The 9,375-nt window shown below is 40.7% G+C and overlaps 2 non-coding genes across 2 annotated transcripts; both read right to left on the bottom strand.

The window, feature by feature from the left end:
* Positions 1–7,120: 7,120 nt before the first annotated feature.
* On the bottom strand, positions 7,121–7,196 carry TRNAR-CCU (transfer RNA arginine (anticodon CCU)). The gene has a single exon. It is a non-coding gene; the product is annotated as a tRNA-Arg (tRNA).
* Positions 7,197–7,672: 476 nt separating this feature from the next.
* TRNAR-CCU (transfer RNA arginine (anticodon CCU)) lies at positions 7,673–7,747 on the bottom strand. The gene has a single exon. It is a non-coding gene; the product is annotated as a tRNA-Arg (tRNA).
* Positions 7,748–9,375: the final 1,628 nt, after the last annotated feature.

Below are 9,375 nucleotides of genomic sequence, written 5' to 3'. Positions count from 1 at the left end.
GAGATTCAGGGACTCTAAAAGCACTAAGAACAAGCCAGAGCCCAGGTCTACTGATGGTATCATACGCCTTGACCAGGCCAATAAAGCAATGATGTAGGTGTAGTGCCGTAAATGGGCCGCACCTACCAGCAGTGGTAGACGGGGCCCATCTGCAGGAGGGACTGCTGGGGGCTCAGGATCCCAGACAGCTAAGCCCCTCGGCCAGAGGTCGCAAACGGGGTTTGATTCCTTACCCGTAACCGGCCGCACCAGGGTCGCAAACGGGTACCCGTACCTGGCCGGGTACGGGTAGCGGGTATCGGGTAGGGTACGGGTATCGGGTACCCGACTGCGACCTCTGCCCTCGGCGCTACCAACGGGGGGGGGGGGGGTGGGGGGGGACACTCGCTAAATAACCTAACCATCATGGACACTCGCTAAATAACCTAACCCATGGACACTCGCTAAATAACCTAACCATCATGGACACTCGCTAAATAACCTAACCATCATGGACACTCGCTAAATAACCTAACCATATGGACACTCGCTAAATAACCTAACCATCATGGACACTCGCTAAATAACCTAACCATCATGGACACTCGCTAAATAACCTAACCAATGGACACTCGCTAAATAACCTAACCATCATGGACACTCGCTAAATAACCTAACCATAATGGACACTCGCTAAATAACCTAACCATCATGGACACTCGCTAAATAACCTAACCATCATGGACACTCGCTAAATAACCTAACCATATGGACACTCGCTAAATAACCTAACCAATGGACACTCGCTAAATAACCTAACCATCATGGACACTCGCTAAATAACCTAACCATCATGGACACTCGCTAAATATCCTAACCATCATGGACATCGCTAAATAACCTAACCATCATGGACACTCGCTAAATAACCTAACCATCATGGACACTCGCTAAATAACCTAACCATCATGGACATCGCTAAATAACCTAACCAACATGGACACTCGCTAAATAACCTAACCAACATGGACACTCGCTAAATAACCTAACCATCATGGACACTCGCTAAATACCTAACCATCATGGACACTCGCTAAATAACCTAACCATCATGGACACTCGCTAAATACCTAACCATCATGGAACTCGCTAAATAACCTAACCATCATGGACACTCGCTAAATAACCTAACCATCATGGACACTCGCTAAATATCCTAACCATCATGGACACTCGCTAAATAACCTAACCATCATGGACACTCGCTAAATAACCTAACCAACATGGACACTCGCTAAATAACCTAACCAACATGGACACTCGCTAAATAACCTAACCAACATGGACACTCGCTAAATAACCTAACCATCATGGACACTCGCTAAATATCCTAACCATCATGGACACTCGCTAAATAACCTAACCATCATGGACATCGCTAAATATCCTAACCAACATGGACACTCGCTAAATAACCTAACCAACATGGACACTCGCTAATAACCTAACCATCATGGACACTCGCTAAATAACCTAACCATCATGGACACTCGCTAAATAACCTAACCAACATGGACACTCGCTAAATAACCTAAACAACATGGACACTCGCTAAATAACCTAACCAACATGGACACTCGCTAAATAACCTAACCATCATGGACACTCGCTAAATAACCTAACCATCATGGACATCGCTAAATAACCTAACCATCATGGACACTCGCTAAATAACCTAACCAACATGGACACTCGCTAAATAACCTAACCAACATGGACACTCGCTAAATAACCTAACCATCATGGACATCGCTAAATAACCTATCATGGACATCGCTAAATAACCTAACCATCATGGACACTCACTAAATAACCTAACCATCATGGACATCGCTAAATAACCTAACCAACATGGACACTCGCTAAATAACCTAACCATCATGGACACTCGCTAAATAACCTAACCATCATGGACACTCGCTAAATAACCTAACCATCATGGACATCGCTAAATAACCTAACATCATGGACATCGCTAAATAACCTAACCATCATGGACATCGCTAAATAACCTAACCATCATGGACACGCTAAATAACCTAACCAACATGGACACTCGCTAAATAACCTAACCATCATGGACACTCGCTAAATAACCTAACCATCATGGACACTCGCTAAATAACCTAACCATCATGGACACTCGCTAAATAACCTAACCACATGGACACTCGCTAATAACCTAACCAACATGGACACTCGCTAAATAACCTAACCAACATGGACACTCGCTAAATAACCTAACCATCATGGACACTCGCTAAATAACCTAACCAACATGGACACTCGCTAAATAACCTAACCATCATGGACACTCGCTAAATAACCTAACCATCATGGACACTCGCTAAATAACCTAACCATCATGGACACTCGCTAAATAACCTAACCAACATGGACACTCGCTAATAACCTAACCAACATGGACACTCGCTAAATAACCTAACCATCATGGACACTCGCTCAATAACCTAACCATCATGGGCCACCTCTCTAATACCCTAACCATCATGGACACTTTCTGCTCTCATAACACTAACCAACATGGACACTCGCTACATAACCTAACCAACATGACACTCGCTAAATAACCTAACCATCATGGACACTCGCTACAACACCTAACCTATCATGGGACACTCTGCTAAATAACCTAACCATCATGGACACTCGCTAAACTAACCTAACCAACATGGACACTCGCTAAATAACCTAACCCTCATGACACTCGCTAAAATAACGTCACCAATATGGACACTTGCTTAATAACTTAACCAACATGGACACTTGCTGAAATACCTTAACCAACGTGGGGCTGTAGCGTCACCGTGTGGTCACGTGATACAACTGCAGTGCCTGGCGCGGTGACAGCAGCAGTGGCGCTGTGTGGCGTCTTCACGGCTCATCGCAGCCAACCCGCTTGGGACTAACGCCAGGACGCCGCAGCAGAAGCAGCGACTCACAACTGCGGGGGAACGCGCGGGGTGACGTCTGACAGCGGCAACTGCTGGCGAACTGTCTTGGCCTACGCTGCACATGTCCACCACATAGCAGACTTCACCACGAATGGAATGCTTGTGGTACTGCACGTGTCCACCAGAGGGCACACGTAACACGTCAAGCGCCGGAAATAAAAACGAAACTCTCTGGCCGATTTGCACTTCAATTCTTTATTTCTTCACGGATTTTCAAGTAACAAACTACTGCATTGACATCCCAACCTGCCCCATACGTTTACACCGTTGCATATTTGGTGCACATCGGTGCTGAAATAGTGAAACGCACTGCATTCCCAAACAGTGCGCTTCAATCGGCAACAATCACAGCCATCATTGACTTCAATGCAAAATTCCGCCCCGGTCCACAAGTCACACAAGCAAGTGGTGTGTGCCCTTCGACTCTACTCGACAGGGTCGCGCCATATACAATTCAACTCATCTCGTTGAGACGCGTTTAAAGGCATATCAATTAGGGTTTGGGATTAGGGTTAGGAATTAGGTTTAGGGTTAGGGGTTAGGATTAGGGCTTCGGGTTAGGGTTAGGGTGCGGGTTAGAGTTATGGTTAGCGGTTTCGGTTAGGGTTAGGGGTTAAGTTTAGGGTTAGGGGCTAGGGTTTAGGTTAAGGGATTAGGGTTATGGCTGAGGGTTAGGGTTGGGTTCGTTAGGATTAGGGCACCTATGCAGTTTTATGCCAAAATCATCCAAATTTTCATAGCTACATTTTCCAAGAAAGAGTGAATTCCTCCCTTTGTTTAGCATTAGTATGCTTTATATTGCATTAAAAGTAGGATATTTCACCATAAACATGTAATGTAGAAAAGAAGCAAATCAGCATACTAACCAATGCCGTTTTTGGCCAATGTTGGCCAAATTTTTACAGCTTTCTTTTACAACAAAAGTTAATTCCTCCCTTTTGTTTAGCATTAGTATGTTATATATTGCATTAAAAGTAGGATATTTCACCGTGAACATTTCATGTAAAAAAGAAGCAAATCGACATACTAACCTATGCCATTTTTGGCCAATATTGGCCAAATTTTTACAGCTTTCTTTTTCAACAAAAGTGCAATCCTCGGGGTTGTTTAGCCTTATATATCCGATATATTACGTAAAAAAGTTGGAAATTTCACCATGAAATTTTCAAGTAAAAAAAGTAAATCGGCATACTAATCTATGTCGTTTTTGGCCAATAGTGGCCACACTTTTACAGCTTTATTTTTGGACAATAGTTCATTCCTCTATTGTATTTAGCCTTAGTATGCTATGTATTAGATTAAAAGAAGAAAATGTTACGATGAAATGTTTACGTCCCACAAAAAGAAAATCGGCATACTAACCTATGCCGTTTTTGGCCAATATTGGCCAAATTTTTACAGCTTTCTTTTTCAACAAAAGTTAATTGCTCCCTTTTGTTTAGCATTAGTATGCTATATATTGCATTAAAAGTAGGATATTTCACCGTGAACATTTCATGTAAAAAAGAAGCAAATCGGCATACTAACCTATGCCATTTTTGGCCAATATTGGCCAAATTTTTACAGCTTTCTTTTTCAACAAAAGTTAATTGCTCCCTTTGTTTAGCATTAGTATGCTATATATTGCATTAAAAGTAGGATATTTCACCGTGAACATTTCATGTAAAAAAGAAGCAAATCGGCATACTAACCTATGCCATTTTTGGCCAATATTGGCCAAATTTTTACAGCTTTCTTTTTCAACAAAAGTGCAATCCTCAGGGTTGTTTAGCCTTATATATTCGATATGTTACGTAAAAAAGTTGGAAACTTTACCATGAAATTTTCAAGTAAAAAAGTAAATCGGCATACTAATCTATGCCGTTTTTGGCCAATAGTGGCCAAACTTTTACAGCTTATTTTTGGACAATAGTTAATTCCTCTATTGTATTTAGCCTTATTATGCTATGTATTAGATTAAAAGGGGAAAATTTCACGATGAAATGTTTACGTCCCACAAAAAGAAAATCGGCATACTAACCTATGCCGTTTTTGGCCAATATTGGCCAAATTTTTACAGCTTTCTTTTTCAACAAAAGTTAATTGCTCCCTTTTGTTTAGCATTAGTATGCTATATATTGCATTAAAAGTAGGATATTTCACCGTGAACATTTCATGTAAAAAAGAAGCAAATCGGCATACTAACCTATGCCATTTTTGGCCAATATTGGCCAAATTTTTACAGCTTTCTTTTTCAACAAAAGTGCAATCCTCGGGGTTGTTTATCCTTATATATCCGATATATTACGTAAAAAAGTTGAAAATTTCACCATGAAATTTTCAAGTAAAAAAAGTAAATCGGCATACTAATCTATGCCGTTTTTGGCCAATAGTGGCCAAACTTTTACAGCTTAATTTTTGGACAATAGTTCATTCCTCTATTGTTTTTAGCTTTATTATGCTATGTATTAGATTAAAAGGGGAAATTTCACGATGAAATGTTTACGTCCCACAAAAAGAAAATCGGCATACTAACCTATGCCGTTTTTGGCCAATATTGGCCAAATTTTTACAGCTTTCTTTTTCAACAAAACTGAATTCCTCCCTTTTGTTTAGCATTAGTATGCTTTATATTGCATTAAAAGTAGGATATTTCACCGTGCACATTTCATGTAAAAAGAAGCAAATCGGCATACTAACCTATGCCATTTTTGGCCAATATTGGCCAAATTTTTACAGCTTTCTTTTCCAACAAAAGTTAATTGCTCCCTTTTGTTTAGCATTAGTATGCTTTATATTGCATTAAAAGTAGGATATTTCACCATGAACATGTCATGTAAACAAGTATAACCCGTAAAAACAAAGTTTTTCATTATAAATCCTTTATATGCGTGGCGGCTAGAGTCCTCTCGTCCTCTGGCTTGAGATGTCTGCCACCTATGGGTCAGATGATTGCATGGCAGCATTTAGCAATTGGTAATTAAATATAATATTTGTGTCCTAAATAGTGTAAAATTTTAGAAATTTTTTTTCACGAATATTAATTGCCACGCACAACGAGTCTGTGTGCAAAATGTCAGCTCGATTGGATCACGGGAAGTGGGTTAAAAAACGACCGAAAGATTTGCACAGTCATAAGCGCGCAAGCAAGAGAACTTAATATAAAGGATTTAAACATATATTCGCCTGTGGAGGACGTGGGGATCGATCCCGCGACCTTTGGCATGGGAAGCGAGGGCGCTACCAACTGCGCTACTCCGCCAGGGCCTGTGGAGGTGTCACGCTCTGGGCTCCTACACTGTGACGTTCAGCCAAAGCCATGAATGAGTTCTATTTGAATAAATGTAAAATAAAAAAATTTGCCTAAAAAGTGTAACATTTTGGAAAAAAAATTTCACGAACATTAATTGTCATGCACAACGAGTATGTGTGCAAAATGTCAGCTCGATTGGATCACGGGAAGTGGGTTAGAAAACGACCGAAAGATTTGCACGGTCGTAAGCAAGCAAGCCAGAGTGCTTAATATAAAGGATTTAAAAATATATTCGCCTGTGGAAGACGCGGGGATCGATCCCGCGACCTTTGGCATGGGAAGCGAGTGCGCTACCAACTGCGCTACTCCGCCAGGGCCTGTGGAGGTGTCACGCTCTGGGCTCCCTACACTGTGACGTTCAGCCAAAGCCATGAATGAGTTATATTTGAATAAATGTAAAATATTTTTTTTAGCCTAAAAAGTGTAAAATTTTGGTAAAAATTTTTCACGAACATTAATTGTCACGCACAACGAGTCTGTGTGGAAAATGTCAGCTCGATTGGATCACGGGAAGTGGGTTAAAAAACGACCGAAAGATTTGCACGGTCGTAAGCGCGCAAGCAAGTGAACTTAATTTAAAGGATTTAAAAACGACCGAAAGATTTGCACGGTCGTAAGCAAGCAAGTGAACTTAATATAAAGGATAAAAAAATGGATATGTATTTCCCCCTTTCGTCCCCTCTGCTTTATCAATGTTGATTCCTGTCACCAAAGTACACTGATTTCACACTCTCTTCGATCGGCACAGTACCACCTTCGCTTCTCATCGTCAGATTCATAAACTTGACGTCTACAAAATTAACAACTTTTTCTCAGCTACCCCAGGTGGGACTCGAACCCACAATCCCTGGCTTAGGAGGCCAGTGCCTTATCCATTAGGCCACTGTAACTACATGTAGCATGATGAAAACCTGGCTTATATACAGACTTCTTTAATAAACTCGCAATAAATTAATAGAAATGAATATGTATTTTCCCCTTTTATTCTCTGCTTTATCAATGTTGATAATTGTCACCAAAGTACACTGTTTAAAACTCTCTTGATTTGAAGCTTTCGTGACTTCAGGAATCCATACTCTTTGGTTCTTTCGGTAAATTCACGTAGGTATAAAATAAAATAAATCACGACGTTTCGGGCTCAACACAAGCGTCTATCATCAACACAAGCGTCTATCATCAACACAAGCATGCATCATCATCATCTGATGATGGACACTATACCGACGTAACTTTACCGAAAGAACCAAAGAGTATAATTGAACACTGTTTTAAAACTCTCTTCTATAGGCACAGCGCCATTTTGGCTTTTCATGATCAGATTCGTTAACTTGACTTTTTGATTTTACAAAATGACCAGCTTTTTCTCCGCAACCCAGGTGGGACTCGAACCCACCATCCCTGGCTTAGGAGGCCAGTGCCTTATCCATTAGGCCACTGGGGCTACATGTAGCATGATGAAAACCTGGCTTATGTACAGACTTCTTAAATAAACTCACAATAAAAAAATATGTTTTTCCCCTTTGGTCCCCTCTGTTTAATTCATGTTGATAATTGTTTTTTTCCTAAAAAGTGGAAAATTTTGGAAAAAAATTTTCACGAAAATTAATTGTCACGCACAACGAGTCAGTGTGCAAAATGTCAGCTCGTTTGGATCACGGGAAGTGGGTTAAAAAACGACCGAAAGATTTGCACGGTCGTAAGCAAGCAAGCAAGCACGCAAGCAAGCAAGCACGCAAGCAAGCGAACTTAATATAAAGGATTTAAAAAAGAAAATCGGCATACTAACCTATGCCGTTTTTGGCCACAATTGGCCAAATTTTTACAGCTTTATTTTTGGAAAAAAGTGAATTCATCCATTGTATTTACCCTTAATATGCTATGTATTAGATTAAAAGTGGAAAATTTTGCGATTAAATGTTCACGTCCCAAAAAAAACCCGAAATACTAACCTCTGCTGTTCATGGCCAAAATGAGCCAAATTCCCATAGCTTTATTTTTCAACAACAAGTGCATTCCTCCATTGTGTTTGCTGTAGTATTCTACATATTACGTACAAAATTAAACATTTCACTATACATTTTCAACTCAGAAAATCGGCACACCTTTTTTAGCCAAAAAGCTAATTGGCATACTAATCTATGCCATTTTTGAACAAATTTGTGTTAGGGTTTGGGTGAAGGTTAGGGGTTAAGGTAAGAGGTTAGAGGATGAGGTTGGGGGTTAGGGCAAGGGGTTTGGGGTTAGGGGTTAGGGTGAATGTTAGGGGTTGGGCGTAGGGATTAGGGTTTAGGGTTAGGGTCATTTAGGGTTAGGGCTTAGGGTTAGCGTTAGAGTTTAGGGTTAGGGGTTAGGGTTAGAGGTTAGGGCTAGGGGATGAGGTTCAGGGTTTAGGGTTAGGGGTTAGGGGTTAGGGCTAGGGGATGAGGTTCAGGGTTTAAGGTTAGGGGTTAAGTTTAGGGTTAGAGGCTAGAGTTTAGGTTTAGGGGTTAGGGTTATGGCTGAGGGTTAGGTTTGGGGTAGTTAGGATTAGGGCACCTATGCAGTTTTATGCCAAAATCATCCAAATTTTCATAGCTACATTTTCCAAGAAAAAGTGAATTCCTCCCTTTTTTTAGCATTAGTATGTTATACTGTATATTGCATTAAAAGTAGGATATTTCACCATGAACATTTCATGTAAAAAAGAAGCAAATCGGCATACTAACCTATGCCGTTTTCTTAGGTTTTTTCGGTAAAGTCAACGTAGGTAAAACATTAAAATTAATAAAAGTAAAATAAAATAAAAATCACGACGTTTCGGAGGCAACACAAGCCTCCGTCTTCAGGTGGAACCGCCACAGCCACGACAGCTGTATCAAGCAAATGAGAGATTGCAGGAGCTACCACTCCGTTTATATAATGCTTGGAGAGGGGGGGAAGGGCCAAGTACAGCACACTTTTTATTCATATGGTAAGGTGAGGCTTAAGAGGGTGAGCCTTTGTTATGTTATAAAGTGTGCTGTACTTGGCCCTTCCCCCCCCTCTCCAACCATTATATAAACGGAGTGGTAGCTCCTGCAATCTCTAATT

This window comes from Lethenteron reissneri, chromosome 67 (assembly GCF_015708825.2).
Source record: "Lethenteron reissneri isolate LAM-NWPU_2019-01 chromosome 67, ASM1570882v1, whole genome shotgun sequence".
In the NCBI taxonomy this organism is placed as follows: domain Eukaryota; kingdom Metazoa; phylum Chordata; class Hyperoartia; order Petromyzontiformes; family Petromyzontidae; genus Lethenteron; species Lethenteron reissneri.
The sequence above is the reverse complement of the archived record's forward strand: the minus strand, read 5'-3'. Positions and strand labels throughout refer to the sequence as shown.